Below are 22,990 nucleotides of genomic sequence, written 5' to 3' on the forward strand. Positions count from 1 at the left end.
TGGGAAATGTAAAAGAGCCTATAGATACTCAAAGAGCACCAACTGCTATGTTGTTGTTATTGTTGTCAAGTGCCGTCGAGTCAATTGCGACCCATAGCGACCCTGTATAGGGTTTCCAAGGAGCAGCTGGTGAGCTTGAACCACCGACCTTTCAGATCAAACGGCTTTGCAGTCTGGCGCATTACTGCTATAAGCCACATGAAATAAGAAATGTCTCCAAATATTTTTTGAGCCTGAGTTCCTACCTTCTTTGAGTCTTCTCCAAGGCCCCAAAGAGCCCATGGCTATCAGAGGGGAGCCCCGAACCCAGAGCCTAAGAATCATGTTTGTCTTGCCTGAGTAAACAACCACCTACTTTAACTCTGACAAATCACTTCAGTCAAACCCCAACTGGGCATCACAGTAGTCCCATGCTGTGACACCGACTCAAGGACAAAGCTGGACAGACACCACCCCAGAACAGACAGCCATACCTAGCACCTCTTCCAGCAGTCCATGGTGGAGTCTCAGGGACTGGGTTGCAGCTACACCAAATCGCCCAGGCTGAAACCTCTGTGAAAAATGCTCTTCCTGAGCAATTAGGCCAACACAAACAAATTGGCCCAGAAAATCAAGGCTCCCATAAGCACAGGAACTTGATCTTGAAGGAGGACAACGTTTCCAGCCTTGTACCTCTTAATCAACACAATTATGCAGAAGCCCTTGCCGACAGTCCCCCTGCTAGACTTTACCCAAACTCCAGATATTGCTCAATTGGTAACGACCTAATTAGTGGAGGAAGGAAAGCAGGGCGGGAGCGGGCGGTAACAGAGCTCCTCTTCAGGAGACTGAATAAACCTTCAAAGGAGCCATTCCAGGCAAGTGCAGGACTCTCGTGAGCCGGGAGCTCAAGGTGAGGGAGAAATGGCAGCCCCAAGCTTGTAAATCAGCATCGCCTAATGTAAACAATGCACTCACCCTGCTTCTAAAGAGCCCATTTTCCCCCAGCTGGAAGGGGCCGGCAGTGGCAGGCCTGCCTTTGATGTGATTCATTGGAAGCTGGATGCTGGTGAGGAGGCATTCTGTATCAGCCAACCCTTTCATCTCTACAAAGAGATACCCCCCCACCCCCACCCCTAACAGTGCCGCCTCACCTGGAAGACAGGTCTTCTACAACAGCGATTCTGGAATCAGCTGTCAAAGGAAACCAAATGGTTTTGCTTTTACTCATCTTGAATCAAACTAGTCCGCAAGCTGTTTGGCTTCCCAGAGGCTGAGAAGAACAGGTACGGGTGGGGCAGGTGTAGAGAAACTGGGGCTATCACAATAGAATCGATTATGCAAAGACACTCATTTGTATAAACATGAGCGTTTTTAAAGAAATCATTTGACTAAATTAGGAAAAATTATTTATGATCAATGAGCAGAGTTACACCAAGCTCCCCAAAATAATCTGCAGCACTCCTCACACTCATTACCTAGAAGTAGCCAGTGGGTTGTTGTCGTTGTGAAGTGCCATTGAGTCAGTTCCGACCCATAGCGACCCTGTATAAGGGTTTCCGTGGAGCGGCTGTTGGGCTTGAAAGGCCGACCTTGCAGTTCAAATGGCTTGGCAGTCTGGCGCATTAATCCACAACACCACAGTTAGCTGAGGACTATAGCGCTGGAGCTCTGGTAGCGTAGTGGTTACGAATCGGGCTGTGAACCTCAAGGGCAGTGCGAAACTACCAGCTGTTCCGCGGGAGAAAGATGAGGCTTTCTGCTCCGGTAGAGATTTACAGCCTCAGAAACCCTGTACAGGGTCGCTATGACTCAGAACCAACTCCATGGCACACAACAATATAGCGCTGGAGTCCTGGTGTGGCGTTGCCTGTTACTGCGTGGGACAGCAAGGTCAATTTGAACTGCAAGGTCTGTGGTTCAAGCTCACCAGCAGCTCCTTGGAAACCCTATACAGGTTCACTATGGATCCTAAAAGACTCCACGGCACTTAACAACAACAATATAAGGCTGGAGGCAGATGAAGGTGGGAGCAGGTGAGACCCCTCCCCAAGCAGCTTCAGTGGCCACCAGAAGGACAGATGTGGAGGTGCCAATGACCAGCCAGGGGGTTCCTGAGGAAACCAGGAACAAATCAAGCCTTCAGTTTGTGCTTCCATCCCCTCACCCTCATCCTGGAATCCACTCCGGGGCTCCTCCAACTTCTCCACTCTACTTGGAACTCAGCCCAGAGGACAAATCTGTAAGACCAACTCAGAGCTGTTCTCCAAAAGCCTCTTCCTTGGGCCTCGTAGTCCCTGGAGGTGCAACCAGTTAATGCACTCAGCAGCTAACTGAAAGTCCACCCATAAGAGTGTCCACCTCAGAAGAATGGTCCCGGACTGATTTCCAAAATAATATCAGCCACTGAAAACCCTGTGGGACACTGTTCTACTGTGACACACATGGATTTACCATGAATCAGGGTGGACTCCATGGTAACTAGTTTGACCTCTGGTCCCAATATCATCCTCTGTCTTCCTGACCCTACGTCCCTGCTGTTGTCTCAACTTTTGTTTCACCAGGAAATGTCCACAGGATCCCATTTTCTTCCCGCCACTGCCCTATAAAGTAATCAGGGTATTGTAAGAGACTGTGCACACCATACATTTTGTGTATTTTTTTTAACACAAGAGGAAAATAAGGGTCCGAGCAGCTATGTGATTTACCCAGATAGAAAATAGCAGAAAAAGTGTTAGGGAGTCTGGGTTCAAGGTGTCAGTTACACCAGTAACATCTCCTGTGTCTCCCATTCCCCTCACACTCTACCAGCTGTTCATTCAGCATCCCTGTGGAGTAGCAGGGGCGGGACAGATCCATCCATTCACTCAACAGTAACTGAGATATGCCAGCAAAGGGATCGACACACCCCGTGTGCATCAAATGGTGTACGTGGCTACTAAGATTTCAAGGAGTTCTAGGGTTGTGCAAGCAGGTAGCCCTTTCAGCTGCTAACTCAAAGGTTGGAGGTTTAAGTCATCCACCCAGAGGTGCCTTGGATGAAAGTCCTGGCAATCTACTTCATAAAACTCATCCATTAAAAACCCTGTAGATTCTATAAACATTACAGCCAAGAAAACACTATGGACTTCAGTTCTACTCAATTACGTATGAAAACCAACTTAATGGCAACGGGTTTTGTTATTTGGCTTTTATAGATCTATATATGTTATGTGCAAGGAGCTCTGGTAAAGTAGTGGTTACTAATCAGGCTGCTAACCTCAAGTTCGGCAGTTTGAAACTACCAGCTGTTCTGAAGGACAAAGATGAGGCTTTCTGCTCTCGTAAAGATTTGCAGCCTGGAAAACCCTGTATAGGTTGCTATGAGTCAGAATCATCTCCACATTACTTAACAACATTTTTCAAGCTTTTGCCGTGCTTCAATAAAAATGGTTAAATGTTGTTTTTCACCCCTGTGGAGCACAGTTCTATTCTGACACACATGAGGTTACCATGAGTTGGAATCACTACAACTGGCATTGTTGGGTTTTTGTTTAAAGAGATTTCTTAGAAAAGAACTCAAAGAATGTCATTCAGGCATGACTACGGGTGTACTGTTTGGCAGAAATCCTTCCCAAGGAGGTCCTGTGGGTTCTCGTAAGAGAACCCACCTCATCAAGCAACAGGACCTGGGATGAGAGCGCTGTGGCAGCTTCTATAACCCACCTTCACTGGTCAGCCTGGAAGAGAGAGAAAGGCTGTGAAGCACAAAACCAAGAGTGGTAGTGCCTTGGAGCCCAAGCAAGCCCGATTCAGGACAGAAATTCCCCACACTTTGCAGTGGAGGGACAAAGACAGTGCTGACACAGCAGTCAAGGTGATCTCCAGGGAAGAACTAGGATTGAATGAAGACCCTCTGCTACAGACACCCAGGCAGAGCACATGGTGCAGGGGTGGGACAGTGACCCCTGTGGAGCCGGGGGGAGCACACCCAGAGCCACACACTGCACTGGTCCAGGGGACAGCAATAGTGGCTGGCACCGCACTGAGCTCAGGGGAAGCTAAACAGACATCACAGCTCTGGTAGCATAGTGGTTACGAATCGGGCTGCTAACCGCAAGGTCAGCAGTTCAAAATTACCAGCTGCTCCGCAGGAGAAAGATGAGGCGTTCTGCTCCCGTAAAGATTTATAGCCTTGGAAACCCTGTACAGGGTCGCTATGAGTTGGAACCAACTCCACGGAACACAACAACAATAACAACCCTTGGGGTGGGTGTGGGAAGCACAAGAGTCATACCTCCCAGGAAGGGGGTGATATGATTGAATTGTATTCCTCCAAAATAAATGCACGATTCCTGGCCTCTATACCTGTGGATGGGATCCTGTTTTGCTGTATCAATGAGGTCATGCCAGTTTGAGGGTGGATCCTAAACCTAATCACCTCTGGGTTCTTAAAAAGAACAGATTACTCACAAAGACACATACCTATGTGAGAATCGTGTACAAACAAAGGAACAGCCAAGATTGCTGACAGACACAAGGAACAAGGAGAGAGGTTCACAGAAGAAATCGGCATGACCAAGACCCTGATTTGGACTTTTAGCCTCCAGAACTATGAAAAAAATTAATTTCTGTTCTTGAAAACCACCCACTTGTGGTATATCTGTGATGGCAACTAAAACAGGGACCTCATTTGCACTCAGATGCTGTGAGGTTCCTTGGGACATTTGAGTTACACAACTAAATTTAACTAGCAATCCACTGAGAACTTGGACCCAGAGAATACAGAAATGAGCCCATCACCATTTCTGTATTCAGGGAGCTCCCAGCCCAGTGACAGCAAAGACAGATCAGCCAAAAATTATAATCAAAGCTCTATGTTCATCCTGAAGGACCAGGGAGACCAGAGAGATAAGCAGCAGTCTATGCTACATGGGTGAGCCAAGGAGGGCTTGAGAGGGAAGATGGCTTTGAAGGGTGAGTAGATTTCAAAGGTAAACTGAAAGGAAGAACAAACCAAACTACTAGAGAAAAAAAATTCAGAGGTGGGTAGACACTTTAGGGGTTCCTGTGCAGTTGGAACACTCAATGTCCACACGTGGGGAAGGGAGCAACTTGAGGTCAAGGCAGGTGACTCCATTTTATCCACATTTAGAACCCCAAAATGTGATCTTTTCTGGGCTTCCACCTCTTCCTCCCTTTGAAGTGGACATTCTAGAAAGACACACAAATATTCAGAGCTGTATCCTACATCAAGAGAGATATGGCAGGAGTCCTCAGGTGGCTTACTTTGGGACCTGGGAATCACAGGTGAGGGAGGCCCAAAGGGACCCAGTCAAAAGGCAGGGGGAGCGGGGAACAAACAAGATGGCAGATCGGGTGGAAGTTGCAGCTCCGCTGGCAACAACACAGACTATGGGACCAAGCAGGCTCAAGGGATGGTCCCAGAACTCTAAACCACATATAAAGTAATATTTAGAAGGCTGGAAGACTTACAGCTGGGGGAGTTTGTGGCAGAAGCAAGAAATCCATTGTTTTCTGGTTCGGGATGCTCAGCTGCTCCAGGAGCCGCCATCTTGTGTGGGACCCGGCAGGGGAAGGATCAGAGCGGCCACGGACGCCTGGCAGAGCTGCAGAGATGGAGGTGTGGACGTTCTTTTCTTTTGGTATCTGTTTGCTGGTCCCTTGCTGTCTGCGCACCTCCATTCTGGTGACTGTAGGGGTGCCTGAGCTGGTGGACACCCCAGCCCCACCCTCGGAGGGTTCTACTACACATGCGCACAGATCTCCTCCAAGTTTAAAGAGACAGTTTCCAATTAAAACCAAATGGCCACAGCTGGCCCTGAACTGTTTATAACTAGAAAAAAGGCCTGAATGGGGATTGTGGAGCGGGAAAAGCGGACAGAAAAAGGAAATAGGCTGAAAATTAAATCCTAAGTTACATCACAACGACCAACAGTGGCATCTTGAAATTTCTCAAGAAGAAGAGTGAAAAGGGAAGCCCATTTCCTGATCACATCTACCTGGAGGCATTCAGAAAGCATAAAAAATACCAAAATACACACCCATCTAAGTATTAAGGCCACAGATAACCCCTGAAGATGCCCAAAAAACAGAAGCAGACAACCATATCTGCACATGTCCAGAAACGAGATAAAGTGACTGAGGCAAATGAGCTGGAAGGAGACCTACACTCCATACTAGAAGATGGGCAGGCTTTGGAAATGCCAGAGAAGGAATTCAGAAAAATGATTATAAAATGTATCAAAACACTATACAATGGAGTTGAGAAAAATAAGGAAGAAGTCAGGAAAGTGCTACAGGAACAATCAAATAAGATAAATACAGCATTGGATACAATTCAAAACCTACAAAAAGAGGTCCAAACGATTAATAATACAATATCAGAAATAGACAATACACTGAAAGAGCAAAGGAATAGAATTGAAGAGATAGAAGCCAGAACTAGTGAGCTAGAAGATAAATCTCTAAACACTACTAACAGAGAAGAACAAATACAAAAAAGGATTAAAACATCTGAAGAAGATGTTGGACAACATGAAGAGGAATAACATAAGAATTATTGGCATTCCAGAACAGGAACAATCACACAAGCCCACAGAGGAGATAGTCGAAGAGCTTCTGGAAGAAAATTTTCCTAACATCATGAAAAGTGAAAAGATAAGCATTCAAGAAGCTCAACAAACCCCAAGATGGATAGACCCTAAAAGACAATCAGAAGACATAATAATCAAGCTCTCCAAAATCAGAGATTAGGACAGGATCTTGAAAGCAGCTAGGGAAAAAAGAAATATAACATACAAAGGCAAGTAAATCAGATTAAGCTCGGATTTCTCAGCAGAAACCATGCAGGCAAGAAGGCAATGGGGAGACATATATAAAACCCTGAAAGAAAAAAACTGCCACCCAAGAATCCTCTACCCAGCAAAGCTGTCAATCAAATAATACAAACAGAAGCGAAGGGATTTTGCCAAAGCCAACCCTGCTATGAAAAACATCCTAAAGCAAGTTCTGTGGACCGAGAACAAACAAGAACAGACAACAACTACAGAATGACATATGTGGCAGCATCACCCTGAACATAATCAACAAATGGAAGAGTCAAGAACAGAATAAAATTATAAGAACAGAGGATCTGGGAGGCCAGTCTATGATCAAAACAATTACAATGTGAAAGAAGGTAAACATAGAGGAACAGAGACCCAGGTGGTGGGAAGATCAAGTAGATTACTGGATAAAATAGACTGTCTTAAATGGAGGCTACAACTAATGAATATAAGGTAACCACAATGGGGTGGGGGTGGGGGTTTAGTTTGGGTGTTGGGGAGGGCAATACAAGAAGGGGAGAGGAGGCAGAGGAACAAGATAGATAGGGGAACACTGAGAAATGTTTGCATGGCCTAGTGGGACAGAGGTAAATAGTGATGTATACTCAACCCTGGAACAACAGGGCTCTGGGATACAGGGATCTAGGTATAGCTTGAAGAGGGTAAATAATACTAAAATCCTTGACTGCCTTGAGAATATTAGTTTCCTTAGCCTACTGTTGTAAAATAGACACTTGAGTGAGATAGAAAACAATGTTAGGAAACATGGTCAGAGAAAACTTGTAAGCCCGTCTTCAGCCTATAACTGATTGGAATACCTAAAAGGGGTTCTACAGCTTGCCCAGTGGAATAGGCCTCGTGCAAACTATAGGACCTTAGGTGGAATCCTGAGTCCCATCCAGAACCTTAAGAGGTGGGACATTCCCACTAGGAAGGACAAGCTGACTGGAACAGCTACAGTGACAGAAGATACATCTTCATGATGAACCTGACCTATACTCAGAGTGGTGGTTATTGTAAGGTGCCATCTAGTCAGAACCGACTCATAGCGACCCCATGCACAGCAGAACAAAACAATGTCCGATCCTGGGCCAACCTCATTACCGCTGCCACACTTGATGCCATCAATGATGCCACTTGGCCGATCCATCTCCTTGGGAGTCTTCCTCTTTTGCTCTGACCCTCCATCTTACCTAGCATGACATCCTTCTCCAGCGACTGTTCCCTTCTGACAGTATGTCCAAAGTATGAGAGACGAAGCTTAGCCATCCTGACCTCCAAGGAACACTCTGGCTGCACTTCTTCCAAAACAGATCTATTGGTTCTTTTGGTAGTCCATGGCACTTTTAGTATTCTCCTTCAACACCACAACTCAAAGATATCAATTCTTCTACGATCTTCCTTATTCACTGTCCAGCTTTCGCATCCATATGAGGTTATTGAAAATACCATGGCTTGGGTCAGGCTCACCTTAGTCTTCAAGCTGACATTTCTGCTCTTCAACACTTAAAAAAGTTCCTGTGCAGCAGATTTGCCCAATGCAATACGCCGTCTGAGCTCTTGACTACTGCTTCCATGAGTGTTAATAGTTGATCCAAGAAGAATGAAGTCCTTGACAACTTCAATCTTTTCTCCATTGATAAGAATGTTGTTGATTGGTGCAGTGGTGAAGATTTTTGTTTTCTTGACATTGAGATGCAACCCATACAAAAAGCTGTGCTCTTTGATCTTCATCAGTAAATGTTTCAAGTCCTCTTCATTTTCAGCAAGCAAGGTTGTATCATCGGCATATCGCAGGTTGTTAATGAGTCTTCCTCCAATCCTGATGCCACGTTTTTCTTCATAGAACCCAGCTTCTCATATTATTTGCTCAGCATACAGGTTGAATAAGTATGGTGAAAGAACACAACCTTGTGGCACACCTTTCCCAATTTTAAAACATTCAGTGTTCCCATGCTCTGTTCAAACAACTGCTTCTTGGTCCAGGTACAGATTCCTGAGAAGTACAATTAAGTGTTCTAGAACACTCATACTTCTCAATGTTGTCCATAGCTCATCATGATCTACACAATCAAAAGCCTTTGCGTAGTCAATAAAGCATAGGTAAACATCTTTCTGATATTCTCTGCTTTCAGGCAAGATCCATCAGATATCAGCAATGATATCTCTCATTCCACGGCCTCTTCTGAATCCAGCTTGAACCTCTGGAAGTTCTTTGTCAATGTATGATTGTAGCCGTTTCTGTATTATCTTTAGCAAAACTTTACTCACTTGAGATATCAAAGAGATCGTCCGATGATTTCCTTATTCCATTGGGTCACCTCTCTTTGGAATAGGCACAAATATGGATCTCTTCCAATCAGCCGGCCACATAGTTGTCTTTCAACTTTCTTGGCAGAGATGAATGAATGCCTCCTGTGCTCCCTCACTTTCTTGAAAGATTTCAATTTTTATTCCATCAATTCCTGGTGCCTTGTTCTTTGCCAATTCCTTTAATGCACTTTGGACTTCCTTGTTGGCTCTTGTTCATATGGTATCTCTTGAAATGGGTTGAACATTAACCGTTTCCTTTTGATACAATGACTCTGTGTATTCCTTCCATCTTTTCTTGATGCCCTCTGCATCATTCAATAATTTGCCCAGAGAATCTTTCAATAACGAAAGTCGAGGCTTGAATTTTTTCTTCAGTTCCCCCCACTTGTAGTGGGTGAAAAAATCTTAAAACTGACCATTACTAATGATGGTGGTGGTTATATGCCATGGAGTCATCGGTTCTGACTCATAGCGACCCTGTACAGGGTTTCTGAGGCTGTAAATCTTTACAGGAGCAGAAAGCCTCATCTTTATCCCTTGGAACAGCTGGTAGTTTCAAACTTCTGACCTTGAGGTTAGCAGCCCAACTCGTAACCACTATGCTACCAGAGCTCCTTGACCATTACTAATAGGGTTCAATAAATATTCAATGAAGAAAGAAGGAAGGCAAGAATGAGAGGGTTTTCTCTTGTAAGATCTGCCCACCCCCTCCCCAATTGGAGTAACTGAGAACTGCCTTAAATAACACCAAGAAGTTGTTGTTGTTGTTGTTGTTAAGTGCCTTCAAGTTGGTTCTGACTCATAGTGACCCTGTATAGGATTTCCAAGGAGTGGCTAATGGGTTTGAACCACCAAACTTGTGGTTAGCGGTCCAGTGCTTATCCTATAGTGCCACAGTGGCATTTACTGAGCACTCACACATACCACACAGTTTACAAATAGTAATTCATTTAATCTTCACAATAGAAGATTGCAGGGTACAGGCTGTCATTAGACTAATTTGTGGAATCTGAAGATCAGAGAGTGGACCAAACTAACAAGTGATAGCACTGGGATTTGAATTCAGGTTTGCATATAAAGGCTGGGATTTGAACCAACACAAAATACTGGCTCCCGGGAAGATCCAGTCATGCATTCTATAAAGATCTTCTGTGTGCCTTGCCTGTGTCTGTCTCCCCAAATACCAACTCTAAGCATCCTCTGACATCCTGAAAATGCAGTTCTGTGGAGCACAACCACCAGAGCTAAGTCTCACTTATCTTACAAGTTAAAGGATGCAATCCTTCAGACTGCCAAGTTTGCCTAAGATTCAGACACCACTCACAGGTTCTAGGGCCCCTGGGATACCTGCTCACTAAAAATTGGGTGGGGGCGGTCCCTATGACTGGTTCAGTCTTAATAATTCACTAGAACAACTTACAGAACTCAGGAAAGCACAGTTTAATTATGGGAAAGGGATAAAAATCAGGATCTGCATAAAGAGACATTAGGGAAAGGTCTGGCTGGGTCCTAAGGCAGAGTTTCTGTGTCCCAAAGACACATTATCCTTCCGGGCATTGATGTCTTTCACCAACCTGGAAGCTCACCCAAGCTTCGGTTTCCAAAGTTTTTGTTAACGTTTCTGGTATTGACAAAATTGATTGAAATATGCAGTTGAACTCAATCCCCAGCCCTTCTCCCCTCCCCAGAAGTCAAGCTGATATCACAGGGTGGGTCTTTATGGTGAGGCCTGTCCCCACCCACTTCATTAGCATAACCTGCTAAGTGTGACATGGAGCTCCTCAGTGAATAGCAGACTCCAATCACTAGGTAAATTCCAAGGATTTAGAAACTGTTCCTGGTATGGCGCTGTGGGTTAATGCGCCAGACTGCAAATTCATTTGAACTGCAATGCAGGTTGGTGGTTCAAGCTCACCAGCTGCTCCTTGGAAACCCTATACAGGTCCCTATGGGTTGGAATTTACAGAACTCAGGTACTTAACAACAACAACCCAGTGATGATGACCAAATTCTTTGGGGAAAGTTAATTGTATACTCCACATCATGAAATAAAATAAGCATGAAGTTGTATCTTTGAAGTGAATTATGTGGAGAGAGAAAAAGTTTAATCTTGAAATCCTTAAAATATATTCACATAAAGCCCCAATCAGTCACTTTTAAGGTAGCTGAGCCTTACATATCACCTGTTTTCGGAGCCAGAGAAGGGAAATAAAATCTTCATTTGTCAAGTGTGTACGCCAGAAGATAAGGAAGGTTAGAGATGAGTGTGACCTCTAAGACAGCAGAGCACAGTGAGAAGGAAATGAAGATTTTGTTGCAGGGAGTGCCAACTGCATCTCCGCCCTTCAAGAGAGGAGTCTTGCCTTCTACTGATTAAGAACAGTCAGGTGAGGCAGTTTCCATATGAGCAAAAGTTTATTATAGGAAAGAGGCTTGTGATGATGGAGAGGACTTAATGCAATGCTTAACCACCCCTCCACCCCTGCACCCCTTACCCCCACCCCCATCTCCCTGAACAAAGACTTTGCTGGGGTTTTAAATGTTTTGGGTAGGAAAGAGACATTATGTTTATTCATAGCAATAGGTGGGAATTTCTGGGCAAATGGCCTGTTCAGGAAGGACTGTGTTCATTGGGTGCATGCAAGCATTTCTTCAAGATGGATTCCACCACAAACATCTCTGGTAGGAGCAGACAGAACTCATGAGGGGATGATGAGCATGCATGGTTCTTCTGGGCTTAAATTCAGACTCCTCCCAGGATCTGGCTTTCTCCTTTGCCCCAGTAGAAGGTTTGTCCTTTAAAGTTATGCCTAGGGCACTAGGTGACCCAGTCTGACCTGTAAAAATCTCACAAGGAAGTAAAAATACAGAACTTTTCCGGGTGGTCTTTATTAGTGAAAAGGCACAGAGTGTGGCTGCTCATTTATACGCCTTGGGCATGTCCTGTGCATCTTTATAATTGGTTAAGCAAGGAGGGGAGCAGGCGTCAACAGTTCTCGGGATTTCGGTCACAAGATTTCAGTCAATAAATGGCCCATGTTTAATCCTGATGTCTGGATCCCCTTTTCTCCCTGTCTCACCTCCCCACCTGGAGAGATTTTATACCCATGATTCTCTGTGGCACCACTGACAGACATCTCTTTTCTTCTGTGGTTTCTTCATGCTGAATTGGTCAGTCTTATTTCCAATCCAAAAGAGTAGAAATCGTTCGCTGACTGCTCCAATATTTTGCATGTTTTCAGGGCCCTGTCTTTTGGGATAAATTGCAAACTTTGGATGACTATAAGTTTAGTTTGAAACTGCTGCAATCTTGAGGATACAAACTTGACCAGTAAACTGAATATTCATGGGCCAAAGATTAACAGCAGTAAAAAGGCCACCAGGGTCTTAAAAAGAGAAGGAACCAGGTCTGTGATTTGGTTCCATTAACTGTGACTCATCTGGGACTGGACTGTCTTTACCACTGCAGATGCTTAAGGCCCTAATCTCCACTTCACTTGAGGTGTTAAAATAAGCATAACAAGTATTTAGTGAGGCACATACTCTACCCTGTTCTGCCAGCAAATGATCTAACACTATTTGTTGATGCTATGTTGTTAGGTGCCATCAAGTTGGTACAGACTCCTAGCACAAGAGAACAAAATACTTACTACCCATTCCTCTTCTAACTTCACAATCATTGCTATGCTTGAACCCATTGCTGCTGCCACTGTGCCAATCCATCTCCTTGGGTGTCTTCCTCTTTTTCTCACACCCTCAGTTTTACTAACTAACCATGATGTCCTTCTCCAAAGATGGGTCCCTCCTGAAAATATATCTGAAGCATGAGAAGCGAAATCTGGCCATCCTGGCTTCCAAGGAGCATTCTGACTGGACTTCTTCCAACACACATTTATTTGTTTTTTTGGCAGTCCTTGGTACTTTTAATATTCTCCTCCAACACCATAACTCAAATGCATTAATTCTTCTACAGTCTTCCTAATTCATTATCCAACTTTCACATGCATATGAGGTTATTGAAAATACCGTGACTGTGGTCAGGTGCATCTTAATCCTCAAACTGGTGTCTTTGCTCTTGAACACTTTCAAGAGGTCTTGTGCAGCAGATTTACCTATTGCAATATGTCGTTTGATTTCTTGACTGCTGCTTTCATGAGTGTTGATAGTTGATCCCACAAAATGAAGTCTTTGACAATTTCAATCTTTTCTCCATATATCATAATGTTATTTATTGCTCCATTGATGTGAGGATTTTTGTTTTCTTTCCATTAAAGTACAACCCATTCCAAATACTGCTGTCTTTGGTCTTCATCTGTAAGTATTTTAAGTTCTCTTCACTTTCAGCAAGTAAGGTTGTATCATCTGCATATCGCAGGTTATTAATGAGTCTTCCTCCAATCCTCATGTCATGTTATTCTTCCTATAATCCAGCTTCTCAGATTATTTGTTCAACATACAGATTGAATAAGTATGGTGAAAAAATACAACCCTAACGCACACCTTTCCTAATTTTAAACCATTCAGTGTCACCTTGTTCTGTTCTAACAACTGCCTCTTGGTCTATGTACAGGTTGCTCATGAGCACAATTAAGTGTTCCTGAATACTCATTCGCCACAATGCTGTCCATAGCTCATCATGATCAACACAATCAAAAGTCTTTGCATAGTCAATAAAGCACCAAGGTTATATTTTACAACTACTGATCCTTCCTCTTTGTTTCTAACCTTTTGCATTCTAATCACCAGTAATTATCAATACATCTTGATTGCATATTTGATTAATTTCAGACTAAGGAAGTTGGTAGAATTATCCAGTTTCATCATTCATTTCATGACTTTAGTTGTTGGTACATAAATTTGAAAAATAGTGTTATTAACTGTTCATCCTTGTTGTTGTTGTTAAGTGCCTTCAAGTCTGTTCCAACCCATAGCGATCCTGCATAGAGTTTCTGAGGAGTGGCCAGTGAGCTTGAACCGCTGACCTTGGGGTTTAAACAGACTTTGCAGTCCAGCATATTGACCTACAGCACCACGCCAGGACTCTGATCTTCCTTGTAGGCATATGGATATTATCCTATCACAGACAGCATTGTAGTTCAAGACAGATCTTGATATGTTCTTTTTGATGATGAATGTGATGCCATTCCTCTTCAATTTGTCATTTCTGGCATAGTAAGTGACTGTCAGGTTCAAAGTGGTCAATACCAAACCATTTCAGGTCACTATGCATTCCACTTCATTTTTAACAACATCCAATTTTCCCATATTCATACTGTTAGGGTCCGAGACCACCACCCAATAAGGAGACCAAGAGACAAAGATAATGCAAAAGCAGGCGGGCTTTATTCAAGCTAGCATGCTAGGGTCGAGTGGCGGCTGGCAGTGTAGTGTTCAGCGGTGTTACAGCAGTGTTACAGCAGTGTTACTGCATAAGCTCACCAAAGCTCGACCCCAAGCAGTTCACAAACCACACCTTATATAGGGTTTTGGGACACACCACGGAAGGGGGATATGCAAACTAGGATTACAACTTTTACCCAATGGAGCATTCAGAAACCGCGGGATCCAATAGATTTAAACATAACATCACATAAGTAACCTATAGTACTAAGACTTTTTCCAGTCCTTCCGCCCTCATCTTATCTGTTCCGGCCACCTGGCCTGTGAGTCTTCTATTGTGACAGTTTTACGAGTGTGCTCTTTACCCTGCATTTGTGTCTCTTAAGATATTCTGTTGGGGACTTGCCTAGCCATGCCTAGTTGTTCTTATGGCCCCGGCCTGAAGCAGGTCTCAGAGCAAGCTCTTATACCTGAAGTGGCGATTCTTGCTCTGAGCCCTACTTTCAGCCGCCCACTTTTATTCTCACAATACGTCCTTCATTCCATGTTCCCATTATTAATGAATGCTTACAGCTGTTTCTCCTCATTTTGAGTTGTGCCCCAACAACAAATGGAGGTCCTGAAATCTTTATTCCATTCACGTTATCACGGTCAACTCTACTTTGAGGAGGCAGCAATTCCCCAGGCATATTTTGAGTGCCTTCCAACCTGAGGAGCTCATCTTCCAACACTATATCTGACAAGATTCTGGTGCTTTTCATCATGTTTCATTATTCAATAATCTAGTGCTGACAGTGCTATTAATAAGGTTTCCAGTGACTAAATAGTCAGAAGTAGTCCGTCTCTCCTTCCTAGTCTGTCTTAGTCTGGAAGCTCAGCTGAAACCTGACCCCACTGGTATTTAAAATACTGGTGGCATAGCTTCCAGCATCACAGCAACATGCACGTCATCACAGTGTGACAAACTGGCAGGTGTGTGGCGGAACACTATTTGGTGGTCCATAACCATGTTGCATAGTTCAGGTATGTCACTATAGGGTAAGCACTTGACTATACAGTCAGTTTGAACTACAATGTTGGTGATTCAAACTCACCAACTGCTCCTCGGAAACCCTATATAGGGTCACTATGAATCGGAACTGACTTGACCACACTTAACAACACAACACATAACCATGTTAGTTAGGGAATAGGATAAGAAGGGGCTTGACCATCTTAAACTGTGTGCTGAATGGTCAGAACCTATACCCAGAAGATACAGAACAATTGCTTCTCAATAAGGGGTGTGAGCTCAGAATAGCAGAGATAGGCAAGGAAGATACCAGCCAAAATTGTTCCTCCTACAATATGCCCTGTGAAGCACTATTTACTAGATATTCTGTAGGCTCACAGATATACCGATGCCCTTCAGTAAGTGGCTCCTCCTCAGGTGGAGTGCCCTTGGGCTTTCTTTGGACCCCAATGACTATACAGTCATTACTGGAGAGTAGACTTGGATGTGCGTCAAAACAGAGAAGACAGCTAGCTCCCTGTATCTAATAAAAATTCAGTCTCCCTCAGTGACATAGCCACAGAGGACTAGAGTGGAGAGTGAAGCGTCCAGCTGATAAGAAAATAGGGCATATGCACAAGAACACCCACACTTGCAGATAATACCCACTTAACCTGGCTTCAATGACTGGATGATCAGAGAGGTCAACCAGAAGAAGAAAGAAGAGGAAAAAAAGAGTAATCTGATACAATTTGATGAACTTGACCTACACCTATGGATGCAGTAGCTCAAAAGAGGGAGCAAATCCTTACAGCAAGAATCATTCCCACCCTCTCCACTCACAGAGTAGACAGGGATGGGCAACTTGGACATTGACAACCCAAAATGGGGGCGTAGGGCTACAAAGGCAAGAAGTGACAGGCTTACAAGCTTTCAAGAGGTAACATAGAGCCAGGGGACCTGGAGGAAGGCAGAATCTCCAGTGAGTAGTATCCAATCTGTCTACGCAGGGCTGATGAAATGAAATGCAGATGGGTCTCTTGTGATACAATAGTGAATAATTGTTATCAGGACTGATTGTGAGGGTTGGAAATGTAAAGGTAGATGTTTTACAGCAAAGAGGGGAGTGATTAACTTTTCAGTCTAGGAGCGGAGGTCCCTAGGACCATCAATGGAGAAGAGCGGAGAGTGGGACCCTACCCAGAGAAACAATGATGCCTGAGATGGAGGCAGAGACAATGATGTGGAGCAATGGAGCAGGTGGGGACTTTAGATCCAGAGAGGGAGAGGGACTGTGTGCTGAAGACTTGGGGGGTGTGGGGGGCAGGCTTGCAGGGTAGGCTATACCCTTTGGTTGGTTGATGATGCATGGAGGGGATTGTAACCATGGCAATGAGATGATATATGATAGAATAAATGTAAAAGTAATGTTCTCCCATGTAAACTATCACATAATTCACAATAAAACATTTAAGAAAATAAAAATTCAGTCTCCTTATTTTTCACAGCAAGCATACCCCAAGGCTTTGTCATAGATACAGTGATGATCTTCTGGCTGGGAGCTGAGCCAATCTCTGGGCTCTGTCAGTAGGGCCGCCCTTCCTCCTCTGAGGAAAAGGACATGAGCCATACATAGTGGGCTTTTTCATGCTAGTATCAGGAGGGAGTCAACTGGGTGCCCTGCCCTAGGACATTCAGAACACTCCGCCTTCCAATGGCCTTTCCTTTTAGGCTGGCTCCATAGTTACCCATTGATGCAGAAACTCCCATTCTGGTTCCCGTATGGCTACCAGGAGATGGGACTTGGAGTGCCACAGCCAACAATTGGGTCTTTTTTATTAATTTCTAGTGCCAGATCTGTGTTGCTAAAGACCTCAAAGGTTCCTTAATCAGTTGTGAGAGTGGAGTCTGGGGTCCTGCTTCTACCGTTTGTAATTTCTTTTTAGTACCTGCTGCAGACTCAGTAATAAAATGCATAGTCATTCAGGTTTTTCTTTCTCATAGGAAATTGACCTTTGGAATACGTTTTGCCAAAGGGTTGGTCCCCAAATGACTCAGCCATTTAGATGTCAACCATGATCCAGCACATTACTGTCACCCAATTTTTTTCAACTGAAGATGACAAAGCCTAATAAGGTCACAATTAACCCATAATAATATCCTTTAAAAGTCCGAATAAAGTCCATTAAAAAAAAAACCCTTTAAATAAAAACAGCTCTAAATATAAACAATTAATATTATTTTCTGAAAACTGTTTAGACGTAACCATATAACAGTTCTAAAATAATTTATATATTTTCTATATAAATACCTTAATTAAGTTTTATGGAAACCTACCAACTTTTGTGCTATTCAATTCAAAAGAAACCAAGTTGTGACTAAGTTTAATGGCCAAAAATTCAGGTTAGTAAAATTATGACAGTATATTATGTGTCTGCTTCCAATATTATGTAAAAACATAAGAGGAATTTTTAGACGAATTGGACACCTCTCTCATTAAATAAAACCTTTTAGCACATTTTAAAAACATACAGGCACCCAGTTTGTTTCTACATACATTAACTCTTTGGTATTATTAACCCAATTGATATTGTGGATCATAACTGAAAAACTGTCCATGACAATACCTCTAGGATGCTTGTCCAATTATATTATTATTGTTGTTGTTTAGTGTGGTCGAGTTGATTCCAACTCATAGCGACCTTGTATAGGGTTTCCAAGGAGCAGCTGGTGGGTTTGAACCGCCAACCTTGTGGTTTAAACTGACCTTTATGACCCAGTGCTTTATCCTACAGTGCTACACCAAAACTCCAAATATATCAGTATCATTTAATTAAGTATGTAAAATAAGTTACATTATTATACATACTTTAATAAGTTACATTACTATACATACTTAATTAAACCTAGATTAAAACCAGATCATTCCTGGACTTCAACTCAGAAATACATTCACAGAGATTCTACTTGAACACTAGAGGATATATTGTAGTTGTTTCTATCCCAGCATAATGAACCAGAGTAAAGCCAAAACCAGAAGTAGAATACAGATAAAGATTTCCAAAAACTGGGTAGGTTTTAAGATGAAAACCTTGAAAATCAGAAAAATCTAGATGAGGACTAAAATCTTTAATGAATTATACAAACACAAATATGCTGTCTTATTTCCCCTTTTTACTTCCATAGGATCCTAATGTTTCATTATAGTGCTCAATATTAACAGCAGTCTGATGTCTCTTACTAATAATTTGACTCTCTACTCCAATGGTAACAGCTGTTAGGACAAAAATGTTCGAAAAGAAAAAATTCTGGGTGCAAAATTCTGGGTGCAACTCCATCTGGGGTGTACGCGTTGGGAGTCTTCTAATATGTTTTAAAAATTCAAAAGTAGCAAATTTGTCAGAATGCTCATCTCACTTAATTCCTTCTTCTAAACTTCAGCTTAAGGAGCTCTGGTAGCATAGTGGTTACAAGTTGGACTGCTAACCTCAAGGTCAGCAGTTCAAAACTACCAGCTGTTCCAATGAAGAAAGATGAGGGTTTCTGCCTCGGAAACTCTATACAAGGTTGCTATGGCTTGGAACCGACTCCACGCCATAACCATCCCCAAACGTCAGCCTTAAGTTCCTTGCTCCATCCCTGGCTCTAAAAGGGTAGTAAATTTACTTAAAGATCTCAAAATTACTCATATACCATAACGTTTAATAACTGTTGAAATAAAAGTTTGTTTAAATATGCCATGGTTACTTTCAAATCTATATTTATTTCTCTAAACCTAAATTTGACTTTTTAAGATTCTTCGAAAACATGTCTACACCTAATCAGCCTGCTGCCAGTCAGTCTAGATATACTAATGGTAACTACGTTGTTGTTAAGTGCCTTCAAGTCAGTTCCGACTCATAGCCACCCAATGTAGGGTTTCCGAGGAGCAGCTGGTGGATTTGAACTGCCAACCTTGCAGCCACACCAGAGCCACATCAGGCTGTCCTTTATGGGGACTGAAAATTTCATTTTTCTCTCTGGGAGTGGCTGGTGGGCTCAAACTCTCAACCCTGCAGTTGTCAGTCCAGCGCTCACTACACTGAGTCACCCAGGCTCTTTCCACACTGAATTGGGTGGGATCTTATCTTTTTTAAAACTTATATGAATTCAAACTATCTTCCTGCATCCCCAGCTCATATCTAAAGAAAAACAAAACAAAACAAAAAAACTAGGCTTGTTGATTCATTGATATATGTTTAGACTGGCCCAGGTGGTTTGAAAAAAACAAAACAATGGGAAGTCAAATTATTTCAAGGGATATTTTCAAGTCCTTATATCAGGACTTTAAAGAAAGGAAACTTATTTTTACAGTATCTAATTCAAAATATTTACCAATATTTTTACTCTAAAGTGGTTATAAACATGAAAACCTGATGAAATGAGAACATTTCATTTATTCTCTGTAATGCTAAAATAATTTAACCCATGAACATACACATGTAAAAAAAAAATTAATATTAAATTTTAAAAAGTATTAATTCGATGCCATCCAGAGTCAAAATCATACTTTTATGAATGTTACTTTAGAAGGCCTTTTTATACATCATTATCCTAGTAAATGATTTTTCTACAGAACACTCTTTAAAAGAAACTCATGTAAATCTTTATGTTGTAACAACGATACAAAACAAAACAATATATATACACATGCATACGTAGCCCTATACCTTTCTTTAGAGATAAGAAGGGTGTTTCATAAAGCCTGAATAGTTGGAAGACTGGTGTATCTTTGTAAACCTTAGTTTCTTTCTACAGTTATCAAGGGTAAGTGGGATGTTTTAAAAATCTTAGGGAAAATGTAGGCATTGAAGCTAGCAAAGCAAAAAGCCCAATCAATTTCCAGTAGCTTGCTCTATTGGTCTGTCATAAACTATAATCTCTTAATATTCCTAGGAGAAAAACACAAAACCAGAATCACAAAGAAGACGTTAAACAATAATAATGCTATAGATACAACTCACGACCATACCATATGCCTTAAAGTCCAGATAAGAGTCTTCCCATTAAAACAATGATGACCCTTCTCACAGGTCAAACAACTTCTTCTGCCGTCCAGGTAGAAGGTTCCCAGGGCTCACAACGGCAAACAATGAGATTCACAGAAATCTTCTACCTGTATCACACACTCGGGGTCCCCACAAACAGACACAAATATTGTGGAAGACCTTTAAAGTGGACAGTCAGCAGTCCTGCAAAGGAAGGGAAACAAATGTCAAAATGCCTACTCAAGTACATTCCTGCCCCTAGTTTTGGCAGCCCCTGGGTTTGCTCCTTCATCAGGTCTCCTATTCCTTGGAACCTCTAATTCTGACTGCGGGAGAGCACCTGACAGCAGAATTTCCTGGGTGTCCTGGTCTGGATGACGTCAATTTTCCAATTTGACCCCAACCACTATCCTTAGAAGACTAACCATCCGTACAGATATCCAGGTGTCTGTTTGTCCAGTCTCACAGTTGGGAACTGAAAAAACATGTACTATGGAGTCCTGGTAGTGAAGTGGTTACGAATCAGGCTGCAAACCTCAGGGTCAACAGTTCGAAACTACCAGTTGTTCCGCGGGAGAAAGATGAGGCTTTCTGCTCCCGTAAAGATTTACAGCCTTGGAAACCCTGTACAGGGTCGCTATGAGTTGGAACCAACTCCACGGCACATAACAACAACAACAACATGGAGTCCTGGTGTGGCACTGTAGGATAAGCACTTGACTGCAAGGTCAGTTTGAACCACAAGGTTGGGAATTCAAACTCAACAGTCTTTCCTCAGAAACCATATACAGGGTCACTATAAATTGGAACCAACTTGACGGCACTTAACAACAACATGGTGCTTTAGGATTAGCACTGGACTTAGAACCAAAAGGTCAACAGTTCAAACTCACCAGCTGCTCCTCGGAAACCCTATAAAGGGTCACTATGAATTTGAACCAACTCAACAACAACAGAATATAAATGGGGTCAGATTACCTTACCAAGTGGGAGGACACAGGGGAGAGCTCCGTACCAGCAACTGCTTTTGTCCCTTGTCCAATCCCCTCCTCAGTAGTCTTAGGTCCAGGGACAGGACTAATGTGTCCCTTTGTGGTTGCCAAAGTCTGTTACAAGGAGTTCCAACCACATCTCCACCCTTCAAGAGAGGGGTCTTGCTATCTACTAAGAACAGTAAGGTGAGGTAGAGTTTCCATATGAGCCAAAGTTTATTATAGGAAAGAGCCTTGCAAGAGGCGTTGAGGAGGATTTAACAATACTTAATCTCCATCTCCCTAAACAAAGGTTTTGCTGGGGTTTAAAAAGTTTTGGGTAGGGAAAAGACATCATGTTTTTTCACAGTGATAGGTGGGGATTTCTGGGAAATGGCCTGTTTAGGAAGGGACATGTTGATTGGGTGAGTGCCCAGCATGTCTTCAAGATGGATTCCACCACAAAGGCCTCTAGTAGGAGCAGACAGAACTTATTCTTGGATGCAGAACATGCGTGGTTCTTCAGGACCTTAGTTCAGACTCCTCCCCAGATAGTATCTTTTGCCCCAGTAGAAGGTTTGTCCTTTAAAATTATGCCTAGGGCACTAGGTGAACCAGTCTGACCTGTAAAATATCTCACAAGGAAGTAAAAATACAGAACTTTTATGGATTATCTTCCTTAATGACAAGTCTCATAAAATATGGAATTTTTATGGGCGATCTTTCTTAATAGCATGTCCTAGGATGTGGCTGCTTAGCTATGCACCCTGGGCATGTCCTGTGCATCTTTACAATTGCTCAAGTAATGAGAGGGCAGGCTTCAACACTTCTCAGGATTTCAGTCACAAGATTTCAGTCAATAAGTGGTCCATATTTAATCCTGGTTTTTGGACCCCCTTTTCTCCATGTCTCAATTTCACTCTTAAAATGTTTGGACCCAAGAGAGGGAACTGCCTTCTCCCTCCATGGGGGACCAAGAGGAGAAAGAGAGGGCATGTACAGGGGAGGCTCAGCTCACTCTCCTTGGTCAGGACAAACCAGACCTACCCACATGCAGAGAAGTTGACAAACCTCTCTAATTGTGGTTACATTCTCTGTTCTTTTTCAAAAATACAAGCCCTCTTAGGGTACCTAGCAAGTCTGGGCAGGGTCTCTTTTGCTTATTAGAAGCTCAGTTTTGTCCAAATATCAGGAGCAGCTGCAGCCATCTTGTTACTGTGCGGGAAGCAGCTGACGTGGAAGAATGTCAGAGAGAAAAGGTGGAAGAACCCAGGTCTCTGATAAAATCATTGTTGTTGTTGTTGTTGTTGTTAAGTACCATCAAGTTGGTACTAACTCATAGTGACCTTATACACAACAGAATGAGACACTGCCCGATCCTGGACCAACCTCACTACCGTTGCCACGCTTGAGTCCATTGATGCTGCCACTTGATCAATCCGTCTCATTGGGGTCTTCCTCTTTTTCTCTGACCCTCCACCTTAGCAAACATGATATCCTTCTCCAGTGACTAGTCCCTCTTGACAATATGTCCGAAGTATG

General features: G+C 42.9%; 1 pseudogene; it reads left to right on the plus strand.

Moving 5' to 3' along the window:
• The first annotated feature begins 690 nt into the window (after positions 1-690).
• LOC102821576 overlaps positions 691-22,990 on the plus strand; it is a 24,908-nt pseudogene continuing 2,608 nt past the window's right edge.

The sequence above is a fragment of the Chrysochloris asiatica genome, unplaced genomic scaffold (assembly GCF_000296735.1).
Source record: "Chrysochloris asiatica unplaced genomic scaffold, ChrAsi1.0 scaffold00106, whole genome shotgun sequence".
NCBI classification, from domain to species: Eukaryota; Metazoa; Chordata; class Mammalia; order Afrosoricida; family Chrysochloridae; genus Chrysochloris; species Chrysochloris asiatica.